Consider the following 22,652-nt stretch of genomic DNA (forward strand, 5'->3'; position numbering starts at 1 on the left):
TTGGCCGGTGTCAGGGGGAGTACGTAGCCAATCCGTTTCCACCGTAGGCACTTACCCTTTTCTTTTTGTTTTTTCGACGGCCGAAAACTTACGTTAAATTTTTAGGGCACTGAGAGAGAATTTTGGACAAAAATAACCCTTGACTTTTAGGGTAAAGCAGTATTAAAAATAGAGGTATTTCCGTTTTTATTCGTGGGCCACTTCCATATACGGGCATGATGAACGGTGTGGATCTATCATACATTTGCTACATAAATAGTTTTGGATAAGGACAAGAAGGCCTACATCTAACCTACATTTGCTACATAAATGGTTGTGGATAAGGACAAGAAGAGGGCTTTAACGTACCAAGAGAGGGATTATTTGATACTCTGGTATATTATGACTGTCCCTGGACCAAGATAGATAGATACTGTACGCATAGCATAAATGTACCCAATCCAAGCCGTCCAAAATCAGATTGATTGGATGGTCTGAACCTCTTATTGGTTAGTAATTTTCTGTCGAATTTGGATAGCTGAATATTTTTCATTTCAACTGTACATTGTTGCTATCCAATCGTTCAGTTATAATGATCTTTTTGTGAATTTTTGGGTCTTTTTGTGAATTTTTGGGTTATGGCCCATCTACGCTGCACCCTACCATTTGAACACTTTGTACTGGGCTTACATATATCCCACTTTTACAGAAACTGTGTGCAATAGATGGCTTTACATAGCCATATCACGAAAGTTATTTATTTATTATTATTAAAAAGGGAATTTTACAAAATACTGCGTCATTAGAAAAATATTTACATATTGGTACATTTTTTGAGAGGTTTTCAATAAGCAAGTATTTAATTTAGTAATTATTACCGAAGTACCTTCAGCCTGATTTTATTTTTTTGACGTTGGGAAAATCTAAACGGAAGTTGGGGTTGTTTGGGCAAACAAGATCAGATGGGCTCCACTGCAATGTTTATGTAAAATCCACTCCAACCACTAAGTGGTCTGATTTTTGGCCCCTAAGCCTTAAGTTTGGTGTGACACATCTAGTGGTTGGAGTGGGTTTTATAAAATCACCAAGGTGGGCCTTGTAAACTTCGAGAGTGGAAGTCTTTTTTCCAAGTGTTTCCTTTAGCGTGGTTACCATTCCTTGAAGATAGGTTACAATGACATGGAATTGGTCGCCTTTCTCTGGTTGCTCTTTGAGGACTTGAGTCACAAATTAACCTGAATTTCTTCTAAAGTAGGATTTCATATTTGATGGTAAGCTTAGATCTCACTTGCACATCATAGTAGGCCCCGTAAAAAATAATGGTGGTGTCCCTTTCTTAATTATTACGAGATTCCATTTATACATTAAAAAAGAGAAAAATTTACTGGACACCCACCCATGACTTTTTATGAGCCCATCATGATGTGAATGTAAGAACCACTTAGACTATTAAACCTGCTATCCCAGGTTAGGTATGAGTATAGAAAATCAAGCTGGCATGTGATTTTGGCAGGGACAAACCAAAGGAAACATGTGGGAGATACCTCCACGGATGATTTCTATAGAGCCCTCTATAATGATGATATAAAATCAACTCTAACCATTAGATGTTATATCAAAATTTAGGCATGGAGCTCAAAAATAGACTCATTCATAATTTTAGTAGGCTACACCAAGAAAAGTAATCTAGAGAGAGATTTGTCTTGTACACTGTTTCCAATTGTGTGGCCCACATAAATTAGATGGTGCTTATGTTTGGCCCCTAAGCCTAACATGGAGGAATGCACCTGTTGGTTGGGATTGATTTCACATAAACATCGAGGTGGTTCTCACCTAAAGCTGCCCACACTTTATTTTATTGGCATGGCCAACCAATCTTCCGCGTTGAAAATCCAAGGGAAGGGAACTGAGTGATCATTATTTATATTTATGGGTAGCTTGTTGAAAACCTTTAAAGAAAAAGTAGCGGGGCATAAATAACCACATCAATGAGGTAGCATTTTGTAAAATTCTCTATTATAAGATGCAGAATCGACTTACACGTGTGATATCAGAACCGTTCATCTGCCGATCCCCACTATGTGAATGGCCTATGTCCAAAATTCATGCTAAAAGATCTTCGGCTCGGACACGCGTTTACAAAACAAATGAACAGTGCCTATTGAAGAGATCGGCTTTCCAAACTTGGGCGGTCGAAAATTTCTTATTTTTGACATCCATTTGATGGCTGCTATTTGGATGGTTATGACGACCCACTCATTATAATTCTTGGGTCCTGACCTATATGCAGTGGGGCCCACCATTCGGATAATTTGGACTAATTTATGCGTTACATCATTCGTAAAGCGTAACGTGCAAGTCTACTCCCTTCTTTTTATTTTCTCCTTGGTAACTGTACCGAACATGCAAGCTTAATGCTTCAATATATTGTGGCCCACAAGGAATAGGCATTGCCCAAAATAATTCCCACTTGATGAAAGCGACACGGAACAAGTGCACTTTCTATTTTTGACAAATTAGGTTTTAGATGGATTTTATTTATTTTGAGTAACTTCTATTAGAATTAGAATTTTGCCATTTCGGATAATTTTGAATTAGGATTTTATTATTTATTTATTTAATTGTAGTGTAATTATATACATTACAAATTATTCAATAAAATATTTGATATCTTTTCTCTTATTATTTCTTATGGATTCAATAATTACCTCGTGGATTCAAGTTTTAATTATTTAGGGAAGAAGATGATCTTCCTCTCCACTTTTTCACGCCTCCCTTACATAAGGAGAATATCCATAAGGTGCATTACCACGGTTGTACTTAATAATCTCTAAAGACCTGGAATGTGTGGCTAGAGAATGAAAACATAAGTAATGTTTAAGATGCAAAGATTTTGCAATCCATGGGTAAGATTGCCCAACTTTTTGGGCACAGATCAATGACACCTTTACAGTCAATCCAAGGTGGGCCCCAAAATGGAAGGTCTTAATTGATGATCAACTACATAGGCGTGCACCGTCCTCTAAAGCACATGCACATGATGCGATTATGTCCTTCCTTGGAATTAATATATATCTACTTATATATATATAGCGCATAGAGCAAACAAGCCCTTTCATCCTCGGAATTAGTTTTCAGAGAGCAAGGCCTTTGAGATTTTATGGGACATCAAATAAAATTTTATTAAAGAGTATTTGTAGAAATTTAAAAATCTGCATGCTTATAAAGTGGGGCTTAGATTTCACCACCCATCCCTGCTATTTTCGAGTGAAGTAGAATGTAATGTTGTATGTCGTCACGCAACATTACTACATGGAACCTGTCAAACAAAGGATGTGTGGAGGCTAGAAGTATTAGGAAGTATTGACATACGATGGGGCTTCAAATTCAATAGAAAAACAATCATTTTATCCAAGGCCCATATGGCCCTTATATAAAAAAAAAAGCTCCAATGATAAAAAAACGAACAGAAATTAATTTTGTCAATCGATCGACCGATGCTTCGATTAATCGACCAGATCCAACATGTTTCCAAAAAAGCTTATTGTACATTTTGAGCCGCCTTTGATCGATTGATTGAGAGTCATTAATCGATCGAATATAATTTAGATTTACCTGAAAAGCTTGCTAGACAATTTTATTTAAGTTTGATCGATTGATGACCGCTCGATGACTTTTTTTTGGACAGTTTGTTTCACAACAACTCATAACCTCTAAAGATTTTCTAAGCACAATTAGGGATTCTAAGACTAATGAATGATCATCAAGATTTTTCTATTAAAGCAAGAATCATCTCGAGGTTAAGGGTTATTTTGGGTCAAGGTTAAGGTCACCACGATATCTCATATACCTGTTCTTCACTCCTTAATGCTTCATATCCTTTTGTGTCATTGGTCATCAACTTTCAAGGGCTCAACCGACTCCCTGATACATTAACTCACGTGATTAATAAACAAAGTACACAAATAAGTGCACTAACATGCATGGAGTTGTTCTTGTCGATCTCTATGAGATTTCATACTAATAATCTAATAAATCAAAGTGGAGGTACATGTACATGCAGTAGTCTTGTTGTGCATACCTACACAATGCTCAATGCCATGTAGAAGCATACCAGGCATTTAATTAATGAATGTCGGCCACATCTCATTGCGATCTCCAATGCAAATATCTATGTGCATACCACCATGAAGCATCCACATCCATATATATAAACTCAAACATTATATAATTCTTAATGTTATCTGATAAAAAATATGTACGTGTGTCAATAACATATGATACCGCACAAAGGCTAACATTCACAACCTATACATACGGGGCCCATTCTTAACATTATCTAAGGAATAAATATGTACATGTGTCAGTAACAATATGAAGCCACACAAAGGCTAACATCCACAACCCATACATACAAGTTAGAATTCCTTCTTGGTATAATTGATCACATGTTGATTAAATATACCCATGAGTTCTCCCTCACCCGATGTCCTGACCATTTGACCAACCTTCATCAATTGTGGATCATTGATTGTGGTCTTCCACTCAAAAGCGAATGCTAGGATGATCAATATGGGAGGTATCACTCAGCTTAGGTTACCAAAAGGTGGGCCCATTTTTACTATTTCTTGGGATGTGGATTAGTTGGTGTTGCACACCACCCCCAGTGGTAGTGTGTCAATATGTTAGGCGTTGTGGGCCCAACTTGACGTATGTGTTTTATATCCACGCCGTCCATCCATTTTGCCCCCGGATGTTAGGGCATGAATCTGAAAACAAAGTAGATCCGAAGCTCAAGTGGTCACACCACCCAAAATGGTGGTGATTAAATGCCCATCATTAAAAAAAAATTGGGAGCCACGAAAGTTTAGATCATGCTGATATTTGTATTTCCCCTTCATCTAGGTCGGAGTGACTTTATCAATGGTTTAGATGACAAATAAACATTATGGTGGGCGATAGAAAGGTTTCAACATTGGGTTCACTGTTCCTGTGGTGTGGTCCACTTGAGCTTGGGACCTGCTTTGTTTTTAGGTTCATGCCCTAAATGAGCTAAAAAAGAAGTGGACAGTGTGAATATAGAGCACATATATCACGTTGGGCTCCACAGCGCCCAACACATCAATACACAACTGCTGGGGGTGGTGTTGGCGACACAAACTAATGGCCTCCTATTGCTTGGTGGAATTTTTTTTTTTTTAAAATGAACATTTGTTTATTGGAATAAGCAACAAAGAATACTTCTTCAAAAGTATTGAAAGTTTTGATTTTTTGTTTTTATAATTCTTTCCTTTTACCATCAATAAGTAAAGGTGTTTGTATGATCTTATGAGCAGGTTGTATGACAAATAAACATCACCATAGAGCGTAGAAAGGTTTCAACCGTGGAAGTCATTATCCCCACTGTTTGCAGTGGTATGATCAACTTGATCTTTGGATGTGCTTTAATTTTGGGCTCAAATCCTTAATTTAGATGGAAAAACGGATGGACGGTGTGGATAGACCACAAACATTCAAGGTGGTCCCAACTGAGTTTACTCAGGAAGATAAGAGCCAATCCGATTTCGATAATGGGATGAAGGGATGCCAGAGTAAACCTAGATGAACTCGATTTTAAATGCACCTGGTTCCTTTTGAATAAATGGGCATTGCTATCATTGATATGGACCGTCCATTAGGTCCAGTTCACTCGTTATTAGTCAAGTTAGAAAAATCATACCAACCAGAGGAGATACTTTCATTCGATCAATGTCCTACAAATCCACTCTTCAGATTATTTACGATGGAAAGGCAGGGCTCACCAGACGAGCAATGAAAACCACCTGATGAATGGCGTGGATCGTAGACATCAGCACACGTGCCATCAATGAACTAGCTCCCGCGAGTGTACAGGAAGACTCCTGGTTGTTTAAATTAATACTCCTCTCAAATGGTAGTTGCAAGTTGACATTGCCTGCTGTGGTCTCTCCTCACAGAACACATGCCTACGTGGCACATATGTGAGAGATCCAAGCCATTCATCGTGTGGGGCCCACAGTGAAAAACTCTAGCTCATAAACCAAGCCACTCAAATGTGTATTGTTTCCCACGTGCATGGCACGAGCCATTCACTAGTTCAATATGATATACATCATAATGGAATTCCTTTAAAAAAAAAAAATCAATTATTATCCATTTATCAAACTAATATTTCATTGTCCACATTCAACCCCATAAAGTATCACAATCACAAAAACGAATCAGATGGCTAAACTATCATATAACCCGTACGCATGCACACGCCCACCATGCACGTGACTTGCAATATCATCAGCCCTACAGTCAATATCACATCGTCCAAAATCACATTGATCTGATAATCCTAACCGTCTGATGAATTGGAGTTTATTACCTGAACTTGATTATCCACCTTATCTCTATTCCTCCATCTGATTAATTCACAGCCGCTCAATAGGCAGGCAAATAGGATCATCCGTTCAATCTGGTTTCTAGGGTAAGCCCTATTCCAAGGAAGGACCAACAAATCGTACGGTTTGGATGTTTGGACCGATGCTTATGCGTGCCTAGTAAACAGCAGCAGTATGCATGCGTATGGTATGCTATTCATCTACGCTAAAGTGGTAGCGAGCCAGGCTTGCAAATCCTCGAAGTTCCACGAGGGTGGTCCGGAATCAGGGACATTAGAACCATCTCCATCTCCCACCGGCATTCCTCCCATTGGGTTTTCCACCTCCTCGGGTTTGTGCGCATAAATCTTACACAGAGTAAAGCGGCCCTCCTGCAAATATATAAAGTTGAATTAGTTAATCAACTGAAAAAAGAAGCGTAATCTCTTACCACACACCAGAGAAGGAACAATGTCGTCCACTAAATCGACGGCCCAGATTCATACACACTCATTGTGCTCTATGATATTATCTGTATAAAAATGTAAACCAAGGGGTGCAACTTAGGCCGGTAACAACCCGAACCCAAGCCCAAGAGGACTCAGCTGGAGGCCCAATCCAAACCGAGCACAACTCGAGATATTGAATGTGAGTATACATACAACCCTACCACAATTCAGGTTGACTCAATATCTAGGCCCTCATTCGGGCCGTTCATTTCAAATTTCATCATTCTGCCTTCTTATTTCAGTGCCCTCATCTGGGGTGTCTACTTTAAAAATATTCAGATTCGATGGTATACAATCCATTTTGGAACTACAATCCATTTTGGAACTAGGGTTTCTCATGGACAATTATGCATGTTAGTATATTATACATATTAGGGTTGGATTCGGGTTGAGTCGGGTTGCCTGATGCTCAACCCAAACACAAGTCAACCTCTCTCTCTCTCTCTCTCTCTCTCTCTCTCTCTCTCTCTCTCTCTCAACTACAACCACTGAACTTAATTCAATCTATACCGTTCATTCTAATGTGATTGGAATATCGACAATCGACAAACAATGGGTTTACCCAACCCTCATTGTGGGTGATTTACAATAACTCTCCATTTGGAATAGAGTGCAAATTGCCATTGCTCCCTATTTAAATGGTTACATGTATGGTGTTGAGATCGGGTTTGTTTTGTAAGTGCCGAAAATCCAATCCCCTATCTAGCACAATAGATAAAGTCAATTGTTCCCTGCTTCAAATTGCAAGTAAGCTTAACATATGAAAGAGCTAAATAGAGCACAATGACCATTTTGGCCCAATCTACATTTGGTTCAATGCTGAAATAGCAACTTCCAAACAGACCCCAAATTGCAAAAAAGAGAAAAAAAAATAGGTACATACAGATGAACATTGTCATCTATGCATGAACAAGGAAGTACATTATATTAAAAGATTTTAGTTAAGGGTGCATTTGGTTGAATCCAATATCATGATATTTCATGATTAATCGGTCTAATTTGGTTCAAATATTATGAATTTAATGATCTTTGGTGCAACCAAATGAACCCTAATTAATAAGGAATATAGAAAACTGAACAAAGAAAAAAGAACCAAGCCCTAATCTCTTTGCATGGTTTACCACAAAATTAGGATCTCATCTTCATGAGTAACCCCTGGCTAGAATGGCTCATTTACTGTCGACACCTGTGTGATTTTTGTACATTTGGATATACTATTGAACTGGATTGCATTATCATTCGAATATTCAAATAACCAGATTGTGATTTCCTTTACATTACATATTGAACATCCACATTCCAACTTTGTATCATGTGAATTTTATGTTGGACATGAAAGAAAAAAATTATCTGCAACCTGAGCACTACTAAACCATATGTTTGCAATGCAAATCACTAGTCAATCCAAACACAGCGTAAATTATCTCTATAAATTGAATGGTGGACATTTGATTGGAATACTTGGTTTTTCTCCTAGGTTGGCTCCACATGCTAAAACGAGACCTCAAAATTCCGATCTTGCCAAAAAGTATCTAGTCCATTCTAGTGACTTGGTTTCATGCATTGCATCTGTGAAAAAGGTGTGTTTGGATGTACCCTAGTTATAATTAAGTGAATATGTGCATTGAGGCCTTCCTCAGATCGGTAAGCATTGTGTTTGGGGTTGAGCAGAAAAATTCAAACTGGATCATATAGCTTTCTATTTTTTGCACCCTTTCTTACCCAAATTGTTATTTTCTTTAAGAAAAAATACAAAAGCCTCCAGAGTAATCAGCTACACTAAATTGATACAACACATCGTGCACATAACAAAAACAGGTAATGCCTTCATGACCTCAGTCGCTTCATGAATTTCTTGGGATAGTTTGAAGACACGAAATGTAACAAGATGATCAAAAGGATCCATCAAGCACTATTTGCAAAACCTAGAAGATACTTTGAAACAATATTTGTTTTTTGAAATTGATAATGGTAAAACTAACGATAAAGCTATATATATATATATATATATATATATATATATATATATGAAGAAGATGAAGAACAAGCACAATATCAACTTAAAGAGAAGAAAAAACAACTAATAACAAAGGTTGAATTAAAAAAAAATTGAAATATTTTCATTATTTTCTTACCTTCTTCGTTTTAGCACCCATACCAGAGCTTGTTTGATCCATTGATGAACTTTTGGAAGCAAGACTGTACTCATGCATCTTCCAAGGTGTTTTTTTATGTTCTCCTTTAGCAATTTTAATGCAAAAATCCAACGTTCCCTTTTGCAAGATGACTCGACCTACGTATATTTCTTTAATATTTCCAGTTGACCTCCAAAAACCATAATCTTGTTTCACAATGCGTTCCTTCCGTGATTTCTCCAAATTTCTTGGGACAAAGAAATACGACTCCTCCTCCTTCCCATACTGGAATTTGCCTATAAATCAAGAGGAATTCAGTCCAATTTAACAAAAGGAGGGAGAAAAGCAAAGAGAAATTCACTAGCTAGCAAGCAAATGTGTATCGAGGAAAAAAGAAGAGACCTACATACCTTTTAAAAAGGATAAAGAATAAATGATCAATATGTATGGAGCACGTGCAATTTTGTTACACTATATAATGAGTGAGATTAAGTCAAAGAAAATTATACAAAAGCTAAGGGAAAAAGAATAAAAGAACATATTGAGAAAGAAGGACACTAAGAGATAAGAGAGAAGGGAATGAAGCATTATGAAGGAATGTTGATCGTAATCTTGTTTCTTAGAAAAGTAAGAAGTGGTCAATTGTTTTCCACTATTTAGATGAGGCTGAATTTTGGTCCAAAGGTATGATGTCTCCTATGCATTTATATATTCTACTATAACCAAGTAGTTATTCGTATTGTTTTCTATTTCATATTCCATAAGTAAACCAAGTATATTGAAGTTTATTGTCTCTTTATTCGAGAAAGTTGTTAGCTGACATCATTTCTACTCCTCATCTTGCATCGAGGGATTAGCTTGTTGATGTCTTCACCAAGTTTGTTCAAGCATATCTCGTCTGTAAGATGTTGTATCAAAGCTAGGTGCACATTATATTTGTACTCCATCTTAAGGGTAGTGTTGGTGTAGATTGCTCCTTTTTGGGTGTGCATGAAATCTTTGGAGTCTTGCATTCTCTGGTTCTTTTTATTCTTATAAATCTAGAGGTTAGAGAGGACTTTCTCTCTAATCTAATTTTTCCCCAATAACAATGTATAAGAAGAAATTATTAATGAATGTAAAAGAGAATGATGGAATAAAAGACATAAGTGGAAGAATTTGTTCTTGGAATAAATAAGCTCTTACTGATAATTAAATTGTGACTTGATACACTAAAGGGTCGTTTGGATTGTAAGTTAAGATAAGCTACTTATACCTTAAGTAGCTTATCTTGATTTTTACTCATTAAATTGAAGTGATTAAGTAACTTTAAATAAAAAGGCTACTTATAATTGATCATAAACCAAACTTACTTATCTCAAATAAGTTGCTCATCTACTGCTGTAAGTAGAAAAAGTAACTTATTTGGTGGTATCCAAATGGGCCCTAATAAAAAAGAAAGTTAATGAAACTTCACTGATAAACCACCGCAACAAGGAGCTTATAAAGAAATTTCTTGCAGATGGAAGCAAATAGTCCAATATACCCATAAGAGAAAATCAGAAGAATTTCACTAGCTAATCGTGATCATCTAATCATCAAACGTGATCAACAGGACCGTACACCATAAAAAAACGAAAGAAGTAAACAAGGAAAATAGAATACCAACAAACATAAAATAAGATCAAACTAAACTATAAACAAAGATAAATCTACTGAATTACTACAAAGAAGAATGATATGAATTAAACCAATTCCAGATTAGTTTTACAAACAGGAAACTAACTATCCTTTTTTGTTGAATTGTTCCATACAGAGGCTAGAGAACAATGCCATTAGTGGCAATGCTCCTGAGAAACTCTTCCATCCTCTTCTCCTAATCTATGCGTATGTTTATATGCTCATAGATTTTCTTGTCTTTGTGTCAATTGGGGAGCCTTTGTTATATATACTTTTTTTTTTTGATGAGACCTCTTCTCCTTCTTCTTCCCTTTTTTTTTTTTTTTTTTTGTATTTGTATAGAGCCATTGTAAGGGGTTGGGCTAAGTTGTTGCCACCCTTCTCAAATGTAAATTTTACCTTCATTAATAAAATTACAGGTGGTGTGCTTCCCCCTTTCTCCAAAAGAAAAATAATAATAATAATATACTCCTTAACTTCAGCTCACCGTAGCTGTGCATCAATGCACAAGTTAATTGAAGTTCAAATGAAGTAGCCCTCAAATTGCAGTTACGGAACTTTCAAGCGTAGCTTGAAAGTAATCTAGTTGCAATTTGGAGCATGGGTGGGTCAATGTAAGTGCTAATGAAATTACAATTTGCTCATGACCGCCTTATGAGAAGAACAAATTTTGCAATTCAATTCGATGAAACATCCAAACTCACCTTAAAGAAACAAGGTAGAGAAAGCAAAGATACAGATAGAAAAAAAGAAAGAAAAAGACTCCGAAAGGAGAATATAATGAAGAGTGAAAATGCTAAAACCAATCCTAGCTAGGACCCAAACCAGCTCTCACTCACCTATAAGTTCATCCGGGGAGCATGTATAGATATCAAATTCTTCAATCAAATCGGGTGGAAGTGAAAGCCCACTATTCTTTCTGTCAAGATAATACACTATTTCGCTATTGGAAGGTTCGAAATAAACGCCATTAGGGACTCTGTAGGGGTTGTTTTGAGCCATAGGTTAGGATCTCTCTCTTTCTCTTTCTCTATCTCTCTCCCTCTCTTCCTCTTCTCTCTTTGCTGGAGATAAAAGGAATTTATAGAGAGAGTGAAAGCGGAAGAGAAACCCAAACCCAGTATTCAAGGGAAAGGAAATTTCAACTAAATTGAAATTAAAAAAAAATGAAAATATACTCATACAAACCCAATGGGTTCATAGTGAGAGGGGAAGAGAAACCCAAACCCAGTATTCAAGGGAAAGGAAATTTCAACCAAATTGAAATGAAAAAAAAAAGAAGGAAATATACCCTTACAAACCCAATGAGTTTAGAGTGAGAGGGGAAGAGAAATCCAAAAAGGAAATTTCAACCAAATTGAAATGAAAAGATGGAAACATACTCAATACAAACCCAAGGGGGTTAGTCTTCTGTTATTGTGAGTCTGAGAAATTACTTCTTTGGGTAAGGATTGTAATTTGAGAAAGATATAAGAACAAAATTAGGGTTTGTAATTCGAGAAAGATCCGAGGACAAACGAAGATCCATCATCTAAAGTTACGCGGGAAAATTCGAAAATATCCATATCCATTTCTCATTATTATTATTATTATTATTATTATTATTATTTTAATGTTATGTTGGGGTCGCGGTTTCGGTAGATCCCCAGGAGGTCCAGGAGGTGGGTGGGACCCCTGACTGTGGGGCCCACGTTGATGTATGTTTCTTACATCCACGCGGTCCAACCGTTTTGACAGCTCGTTTTAAGGCGTGATCCCAAAAGTGAAGTAGGTCCAAATCTCAGTTGGACCGTACCACAGCAAACAATGGTGATTGACCATTAAAAACTTCTTTTAGGCCAAAAAAGTTTTGGATCAAGCTGATATTTGTGTGGGCCCTTCATCCAGGTCTTTTTGACCTCATCAAAAGGTTGGATGGTAGATTAAAATTTCGGTGGCTCCTGAAAATTTTTAAATGGTGAGGATTCAATCACCACTGTTTCCTGTGGTGTGGTCCACTTAAGATTTAAATCTGCTTCATTTTCAGAATATTGTACTAAAATGAGCTTTCAAAGTGGATAGATAGCATGGATGTAAGCTACATAAATCTAGGTGGGCGTCACAGTCAGGGATCCCACCCACCTCGGTGGATCCGGGATCCACCGAAGCCGCACCCTTATGTTGGGACTGTAGCCGTTGGATCTGGGTGGATCTGTGATGATCCTAAGGGCGTGTTTGGGAAGTGGGATTAGAAGGGATTAGGTGAGATGGGATTCATCTAGTCCGTGCCAATTCCGCTCCATTGTTTGGGAAGAATGGAAAAGCTTAGAATTATATTAGATGGAATTGCATTGGTCCCTTGCCAATTTCACTCAATGTTAGCAAGTTGTGTAGCCCCACCATGATGTGTGGGCTATATCCACACCGTCCACCCATTTTTCGAGATTATTTTGGAGCATGAACTAAAAAATCAGATAAATCTAAAGCTCAAATGGACCCCACCATATACAGCAACGGGGATTGAATACTTACCATTGAAAACTTCTCTGGGGCTACATAAGTTTTGGATCTACCTCATTTTTAGGCCTATGCCATAAAATGAGGTTACAAAACAAATGAACGGTTTAGATATAACACATGTGTGTTATTGTCAGTAATTTCAAATGATGGTGGGTATATCCATTCAATGTACCACCATATTATCAACAAAGCATGACATTAATCTTAGGGACCATCCTTGCCATGGGTAATAATTATGTTTTTTTAATCCCATCCGGCCTAATCCCACTGCCCTGGCCTGTTTAATTTTCCCGTGAAATGGTAAATGCAATGTGAGAAAGTAATAATTACTTTTCCTACATTTATTACTTATCTGGTTTGATTATATACTTTTTGACACGAAAATCAAGAATATTGGAAAATATACATGGGTCCCACTGTGATGCATTTCGCTTATCTACGTATTCCAGTTGAATTCATAGCATATCCAATACTCAATTGGATCACGTCATACATGAAAGGGAATCTTAAAAACTTTATAGGGCCACTGTTTCTTTTGGCGTGGGCCACTTGAATGTTGGATCTGCTTCATTTTTTGTGTCATGCTCCAAAATATTGTAATAAAACAAACTGACGGAATGGATATATCATTTGCATTACCTTGTAGTTCAAAAATAAACATTACATCTTTTGAACCAATTTCACGTGCACAAATTCCCATGAATTTTCAAAAGCACTGAAATTATAATAATTATTATTTCCCAGGTATTTTTCATTTCTTTGAAAAACAAAAAGCCCTAACTGTTCATATGAGTGCATCTCCGCGGATGGGTGATAAACGACGGGATGGAAATTCGGCATTGACTGCTTGGAATTACGTTAAATAGAATTGCATTGGGTCCCGTGCCAATTTCACTCAATGTTAGCAAGTTATTGTAGGTCCCACCATGATGTGTGGGCTATATCCACACCATCCACCCATTTATCGAGATTATTTTAGATCGTTGGCCAAAAAATCAGGTAAATCTAATGCTCAAGTGGACCCCACCATAGAAAGCAACGGGGATTGAATGCTTACCGTTGAAAACTTCTTTGAGGCCACATAAGTTTTGGATGTATCTCATTTTTAGGCCCATGCCATGAAATGAGGTTACAAAACAAACCAACAGTTTAGATATAACATGTGTGTTATTCTCAGTAATTTCAAACAATGGTGGGTATATCTATTCAATGTACCACCGTATTATCAACAAAGGAGGGCATTAATCTTATCCCATGGCAACAGGGGACAATCCCTGCCACGGGTAATAATTATATTTTTTGAATCCCATCCCGCCTAATCCCTTCTAATCCAACTGCCCAAACAGACCCTAAGGCGGTGGGATTAGAAGGGATTAGTTGGGATGGGATTCATATGGTCCTGTGCCAATTCCACTCCATGTCTGGTAAGAATGGAAAAACTTGGAATTACATTAAATAGAATTGCATTGGGTCCCATGCCAATTTCACTCAACGTTAACAAGTTGTTGTAGGTCCCACCATGATGTGTGGGCTATATCCACACCGTTCACCCATTAATCGAGATTATTTTAGAGCATGGGCCAAAAAATATGGTAAATCTAATGCTCAAGTGGACCCCACCATAGAAAGCAATGGGGATTGAATACTTACCGTTGAAAACTTCTTTAGGGCGACATAAGTTTTGGATCTACCTCATTTTTAGGCCCATGCCATAAAATGAGGTTACAAAACAAATAAACAATTTAGATATAACACATGTGTATTATTGTCAGTAATTTCAAATGATGGTGGGTATATCCATTCAATATACCACTGTATTATCTACAAAGCGGGGCATTAATCTTATCCCACGGCAACAGGGGACAATTCCTGCCATGGGTAAATTTTACGTTTTTTTGAATCCCATCCCACCTAATCCCTTCTAATCCGGCCATCCGGCATGCAAAATCTGGATTTTGTATCTGCCCGGCCCAAAATAGTTTAAAATTTTGTTCAAGACCACAACTAGACCTGGCCCATTGACAGCCTTGGTAGTGACCCCACTATAAACAGGTTGGTACTGAAAAAGCTCTGTGCTCGCTTCATATACACAGTACATTTACGTTGCAAGCCCATTTTAGGATATGAGCCCAAACATGAGGTAGATCCAAAGATGAAGTGGACCACACTGTAGGAAGCAATCAGAATAGTAATTACGCCCATTGTTGAAACCATCCTAGGTCCACCACTATGTTTGTTAGCCATTTAACCTATTTAAAAAGTCACATAAATGTGGGTGAAGGGAAAATATAAAATTGTCTTTATCCAAAATATTTAGAAGTTTTGTAGCCCACAAGAAATTTTCAATGGTAAGCATTCAATCCCCACTATTTGCTTTGGTGTGGTCCCATTGAGCATTGGATTTACCTTATTTTTGGTATCATGTCCTAAAATGAGCTGGAAAAATGGATGGATGGTATGGATAAAAAACATACACTATGACGGCCCACATAAATTTGACTAGTATTGACAGTCACTACAGAATTTGACTATGTTGAGGGAAATTAATTAAAATAACCCTCAATTATGACATAATAAAGGTGCTAACACCAAATATTTAGTCCATATCTTAAAAAAAAAAAAAAAAAAGAAGCTCTGGACACTTTTCAGCCTTTCGAAAGATGAAAATGCCCTCTACCAACCATCCTCTATATGGTGGCATGTTGTGGAAATCGAAAGGGCCTTTTGAGAATGAAGTGTGTGCCCCACTAGATCAACAATTGGGGTCACCCCTCGTCTGATATGATCCGTTCACTTTAATATGATAGTTGTGAACCCATGGTAGGGTTGTTTTAAATTATTTTTTAGAGTTATTTGTGACCCATAACTGCATGAGTGTTGTGCATTAATTCTAGATAGTTTTCATTGGTGTGGTCTATCCGTGATGAGTTCTGCCTTTAAACTTCATTCGATGGCTAAAATTAAAACCCCTTTCATGTGGACGGCTTGGATATGATACAAGACTATCCAGTGGATCCCAAATAAGGTCTCTTGTGGGGTTCAATAGGTATGTCCCTTACGCGGGAAAGACCATTTCACCTCTCTCTCTCTCTCTCTCTCTCTCTCTCTCTCTCTTTCTTCGTCCTTAATGTAGTAGCTTGCCTTGGAAGTTAAATGGAAAAGGTGATTGTGGGACCCACTCCTTGCTTGATCTAATTCATTAACTTGTTCCGGAGAATCGTGAGACTTCAGTGGGTGTTGATTTCATCTTCAACCACGTAGTATGTGACAAACCACCATGTCAACTACATTGCATACTACTTCGTCTTTATAATATTTACCAATAAAAAAAGATATAGTGCACTGTTCAATTACCTTTGTTTCGCTGACATTTTTAATCCAACCGATCGTATATGGGGAGGGATGATGCTCTGTCTTTAATTGTAACTTTTCCACCATAACCTTTGAGACGATATTCTTGCTGCTCCCACTATCAATAATCACGTTACAAACTTTTCGATTTACTGTACACCTAGTTCAGAAGATGTTATGTCGTTGTGGGTATATTTCTTTTTTTAGCGCATACAATAATCGCCTTACAACAAGCAACTCACCATGATTCTGCTGAACCTAACCTTTCTCATTTGCTTTGTCCATTGTACTGTGCTCCAGTTTTTCAACATCTGGATCTTCATTGGCGTTTTCAGCACTACCGTCATTAATGACGAGGTTCGCCACTTGTCGTTGGGGACAACTATTTGATAAGTGACCTGGTTGGTGTTTTCAGCACTACCGTCAGTAATGCCGAACGTAAGGATTTGGAATCCTACTTGAGCCTGTTGTTGTAAGTGTTACATGTTGAGGCCTAGATGGACTGCTCCTCGTGTCATGGTTTGTGGTTGTAGGAGGTTGGGAATGTCCTCTTACTGGTTCTTTTCCTTCTACCAGCACTGGATCATATGTAAGACCCGTTATAGGGGCCGAGTTGAAGGATAAGGTTGATTAGAGACTCTTGGAAGCTGCGTTTCTGCCTTACCTGCCAACAGAACTGCTTCATCCACGGTCTCGACTAGATGTATATGAATTCGATCCTAGATTGCCAATCATAACCCTCCTATAAATTGTGCTACCTTCTGCAATTCTGTTTCTGACAGATCGTTTCGTGTTGCTAACCGCTGAAATTCTTCGGTTTAATCTGTGACAGTTCAATTTCCATGTCAGCAATTTTGGTATTGCTGGAATAATACTTGCTTGTAATCATTAGAGAGGAATCATGATCTAAGAAGACATCTCATCCGTGACTATGATGAGATGGGTGCCTTGTTCTGTTTGGCACGTGAGGTTGTAATTGCTCTCACCATGCAAAAATACCAAGATTTAATTTAAACACTACTAATTTTACATTTTTATGATTTGGTATGTCCATGTAATCAAAATATTTCTCTACTTCGACTAACCAATTAAGGAAATCTTTTATGTATAATAAACCATTAAAATTAGAAAGTTCGGCCTTACCTCAATAGTTTCTTTCAGCACGATCTAGACGATCGCCCTTATGAATTGGTCGTCAGTCAAAGCCTTCATCAAGATCCTTGTAACTACAGCTTGAATTATCTGGTGTAGTCCTACGATTCATCACTGGTAGTGCTATATGGAAATCAAGATTGTGCCGTACAACAACTATGGGGTGGTTGAGTATCGCCTTGGGCTCGGGGCAGAATCAACGCATCCGTAAGACAGTTGAGGGTTGCCTGCAGCACTTGCATGGTCAACTGACTCTTCAAGTAGAAAGTTTTCATTCTTTCTGAAAGATAACAAATCCCTGGATCACCGTCCATAGGATTTTGGTTCATACCTTCGTTGTTTACCATCGGCTCGAGGGGAGTCCTCGCTCTAATACCAATTGACGCAGGGATGAACGTGATGAGGTTGATTATCGTCTTCCTCAAGGATAACTACTTCGAATCCACGACGCTTCTCTAGACTTTTCATAAAGACTTCTCGAATCTATGAGGAAAAATCAAGAAAATAGAAATAGTATTAATGATAATTCGTAAATTGATTGATGATTGAAATAAACAACTTTACAACCCTTTAAATAGGGATACCAAGCCTTGAAAGAAGTTATGGAATTAAACTACAACTAAAACTCTCTAAAATTCGTAACTTACTATAAATAGTAATTTTACTTTTTATAGTAAGTGTCCTATGTGGATTAACTACATTATTCTCCTAATTATTCTAAGCACTTTTCATTTTGGACAAACTCTTAAAGCCCAACAGATGAAGAGTTACAATCAAACCAAAACTTACTAACAATAGTAAAAATGGAAATAAACATGAAATTTGACCGCCGATCTGATGGAATCTCGCAAATTCAGCATGGGTCTAAAGTAGCTCATCCTACCCCAAAATCATATATGGTATATCGAATAAATATTTCGATTTGTGAGATATGCCTATTTTAAGGTTTTGATGGTCTTGATGACTTCCGCCTCCAACCGGGCCTTCTCTGGTCCATCTTGGACAAGAAAGTGTCAGTGACCTACTCAACATTAGTCCCCTCTACTTCAAAAGAACTTATCCTTGAGTTGTCGTGCTACTTCAGTTCTTGATACTCGGTAAGGTGCGCCGTAACAATACCCGGATCAAAAGTTATGATTAATTTACGGTCCACCTTCTTTTGGTCCAACCCTGCTAGGAATGTAACTGTGCCATGTCCTACATCAGTTTCCCATCTGAATGGGGACTGCAGTGTATCCCATTAAGACACGACAGTTCCAGAACTACCCAAGGACCCTATATTTAGGGTTACCCTCAGCAAAGGGAGGTAAGATAAAATACCCAAACTCTGACCTTTGATCATAATCTACTAACCTAACCTGGACATCGGTGGATCCACGGCCAACCACCAACACGTCCCATTGTCTATATCTCTCTTGTCCTTTGAAGGTCCATTGGTGGGCGTAATTCCACTTTGATTGTATCTGTTGACCAAAATCAAGCAACACCAGATGGATCAATGGTTTAGATTGTTTGTAAAAAAAATCGTAATTTACCCATGGCCTATTAATGGCAGCAGCTACCACTTGAATGGTTCCGATCATCCACATGGGCAAGTGGTAATAGTAAAAACGAGGTTTGTGAAAAATTAGAATACATCCGTAGGATTCGAGGGACTACACATTGGACCTGGGATGATATTTAGTGATCCAAACGGTTAATCAGACGGATTACAACGAGCAATGTGGCTTCCTAAAAAATCATCAAGATTGCAAAGTCCTTGATTTTAAAATCAATGTCCCGCCATGCAATGGCCACAAAGACGGTCTATATTCAACAACAAAACATTAATAACAAACTTGATGAAATATTCCAATAGAAGAATTTCGTTATCGGTTATCCTTCATGGACAGTGGAGATCATCTTTTAAACGGTTCCAGATCCAACTGCTACAGTCCCATGTTCTTTTGCGATACTTCTGGTTGTATTTTTTTTTTAAGGGAAAAGAAAGGACAAAGGAAAATGAGTGGACTGGACTTTTTTGGTGGGCCACAACACCTAACAGTCGAAACCAAATGATGAACGGCCCCTAACTCACACGGGGTAGTCTCAAAATGAGTGGACTGGACTTTCGCGTTGCTTCCATCAGGTCGTCTCAAAAGAATCAGATTGGAAATATTGCTCATATCTTCAGCCTAAAAAATCAGGCAATTTCACACATCCGGTGGGCCACTGCATATGAAACAACTAGAGCATTTGTACATTGTGACCTACTTGAAGGGTGGAATGGCCTGATTTTTAGGCTAGATGGAAAGCTCAGATCACGCACACGTGTTGCATATTGGAACATGTGTTTACATGTGGAAGTGGAAATAGCAAAGCGTAGAAGAAGAAAAAGAAAATAACATTTGAAGCACCTGTGTGATGGGAAGGCAGAGCTCAGTTTCGGAGGCTGATGAAATTCCAGGAAGAGATGGAAGTAGAAGCGCTCCATGAGAGAGAGAGAGAGAGAGAGAGAGAGAGAGAGAGACTTGAGCATGATTCAAGCTGGCCAGTCCATTCACAACAGGCTAACCATACGAGTGGTCTGGATCAATGCCCGCTTGCTTGAATCGAGAACATAAAGTCCTTTGAGAAATCACTTGCCTTTTTTTCTTTCGGCCACAGTATTTGTTTGTCGTATATATTGACTTGATTTCCTTACACGAGTCTCACAAAATAAAAAATAGAGTTATTTGATACTCTGGCCGAGTATCATAATACACATACACTCAGCAAGACGTGAGATAAATTAACTCATTAAACCCTTGAAATTGCGGCGACTGTCATAAAGTCACAGTTCTAAAATCAGATTGATTGAACAATCCTAGCCTCTGATTTGTTGAAATGTAACCACTGGATATTTTTCATTTCTAACCGTCCAGTAAATGTCCACGAATACGACAATGAGATAAACCAAACAAGTGTTGTTTTAGGCTAAGAAGACATCTTAAAGTTATTTATATTTGCCTGCGTTTATGAACTGTCACAGGCTGCCAGAGTATCAAAGGTTTTCTAACAAAAGATCCTTTTAACAACCAAATGCCCAATCAACCAATTTACTTTTGAACTATCGCTTAGCAGTTGAGGGTTCTACTTTGGGGTGTACATTGAGTAGAACCCAGTCGAGCTGGCCTCAGCTCGGCTCAGCTAGGCCATTAGCTGACCTCAGCTTGAACTTGGCTCGGCTCGGTCCTCAAGTCTGATTGGCCAGCTTGGTTCGGTTCGGTCAGCAGCTCCGGCCAATTCGAGCCGAGTTCGCCATTGTAGCATTTTCACAAACACCTGGACTGCACCTTGAAAATTCCTCTGTATATGAAACCGAAGCAATGGTTTTACAGGTAATTTTATCAAACACCTTCTAAGCAACAAAAAAAATCAAGAAAAACCAAAAAAAAAAAGAGTATTTGTTTCATGTACATACCTTCCTTGCCACCGGCCACACTTCATTGAGTCATTTTATCAAACACTTGGTGAGCAACATCAATGGCAAAGTAACCAAGTCACCGAACCGGTTCGATCCGAGTTCGATTCGAATTAGATTCGATCCGAGTCGAGTCGAGCTAGGGCCTACTTGAACTCAGCTTGAACTCAACTTCAAACCGAGTTGAATCAAGCTTTTTTGAGTCGAGTTGAGCGAGCTAACCGAGCTATTTTAATCATTCGCCTTCAACTATACGCCTCTTTGCCAAATCGCTTCTCTATTTATTATAGAGTTGTTGTGTCATGCACCTTTTATTAAAGAGAACTGATTACCTAGAGGCTCCTTGCACTGCCAGGGCAATGCAATGCGTTTTCACCATGAATAACTAGAAATTGAAATAAGTGATTTTTATCCCATGCCCTTCAAGTAATTTTTTGAGATTTTTACAGCAAAACTCTGGACGAATTCCAGTTTCACCAAATACTGTATAATGACTCTGCGACTGGAATTGCTCGCCTAGTGCTTTTTAGAGAGACGATTACCAAATGCCATTGTATTATTATTTATTTCTCTTTTAAAAAGCAATAAAGTCAAGAATTGAAGGAACCATGTGGTTTGTGAATGACATCCAACCAGTCTAACATATGCACCCAAATACGATAATTAGCCAATAAAAAAATTGGCATATTAAATTATTAGATGGATTAGAAGTGTATTTGAATTTTTTTATATGATTTTTTTTTAATGGCGTGACCCATTTAATTATTAAATCCACTGTATTTTCTGCTCACCTGATCATTACTGTGGGGTGCATTTGCTGGACGCCTTGAATGTTGTATACATGCTAATTGGGAAAGTGGATTGTGTCCGAACCCTGGTTGGGCAATAAGTGGCCGCCCAAAGCTCTTATGGGGCCCACTGTGATGTGTCAGTTTATCCATATTATTCATCAATTTTCTCAAATTATTTTAAGGTATAAGCCAAAAAATGAAACAAATCCAATGCTCAAGTGGATATATACCAAATATTGAGCTTGGGTTGCATTAAATGCACAGATCATTAAATGCGGGGGTCATCTATGGTGTAGTTCGCTTGAGCCTTAGATTTGTTCATTTTTGAGCTCACACTTTAAAATGAACTAAAAAAATAAACCAGATGTCATGGATAAACTAATACATCACAATTCTCAACTTTAACACCTTCAAAAGAAAACAATAAATGAAGCATTTTGATAATATCACACCCTAAAATCACTCAGGAACTTCTAATCATGGAGGCATTATTTAGTAAAAGCATTATTTGGTAAAATCTCAATTGATAAGCAATTTTTCCTCGAGGTGATCAGTTATCTTTATCAAAAGCATAGGACAAATTTTCAAGGTAAAAAGGGCCCCACTGATCATCTGTAACATGGGGAAAACTTTGATACTTGGCTAAAGGGTAATGGATATATTACATAGGAACTTAGAAATGGCGAAAAATTAAGTCAAATTAAACTATCTGAATTATGGTTCATCTGGTAGCTAGCAATCAGACTAGT

General features: G+C 37.9%; 1 long non-coding RNA gene across 1 annotated transcript; it reads right to left on the reverse strand.

The window, feature by feature from the left end:
- Positions 1–6,124: 6,124 nt before the first annotated feature.
- LOC131256305 (uncharacterized) lies at positions 6,125–20,148 on the reverse strand. Its single transcript, XR_009176734.1, has 3 exons — positions 20,067–20,148; positions 9,010–9,305; positions 6,125–6,757 (listed from the first exon to the last, which is right to left on the reverse strand). It is a non-coding gene; the product is annotated as an uncharacterized LOC131256305 (long non-coding RNA).
- Between the last annotated feature and the right edge of the window lie 2,504 nt (positions 20,149–22,652).

Source organism: Magnolia sinica, chromosome 1, assembly GCF_029962835.1.
Source record: "Magnolia sinica isolate HGM2019 chromosome 1, MsV1, whole genome shotgun sequence".
In the NCBI taxonomy this organism is placed as follows: Eukaryota; Viridiplantae; Streptophyta; class Magnoliopsida; order Magnoliales; family Magnoliaceae; genus Magnolia; species Magnolia sinica.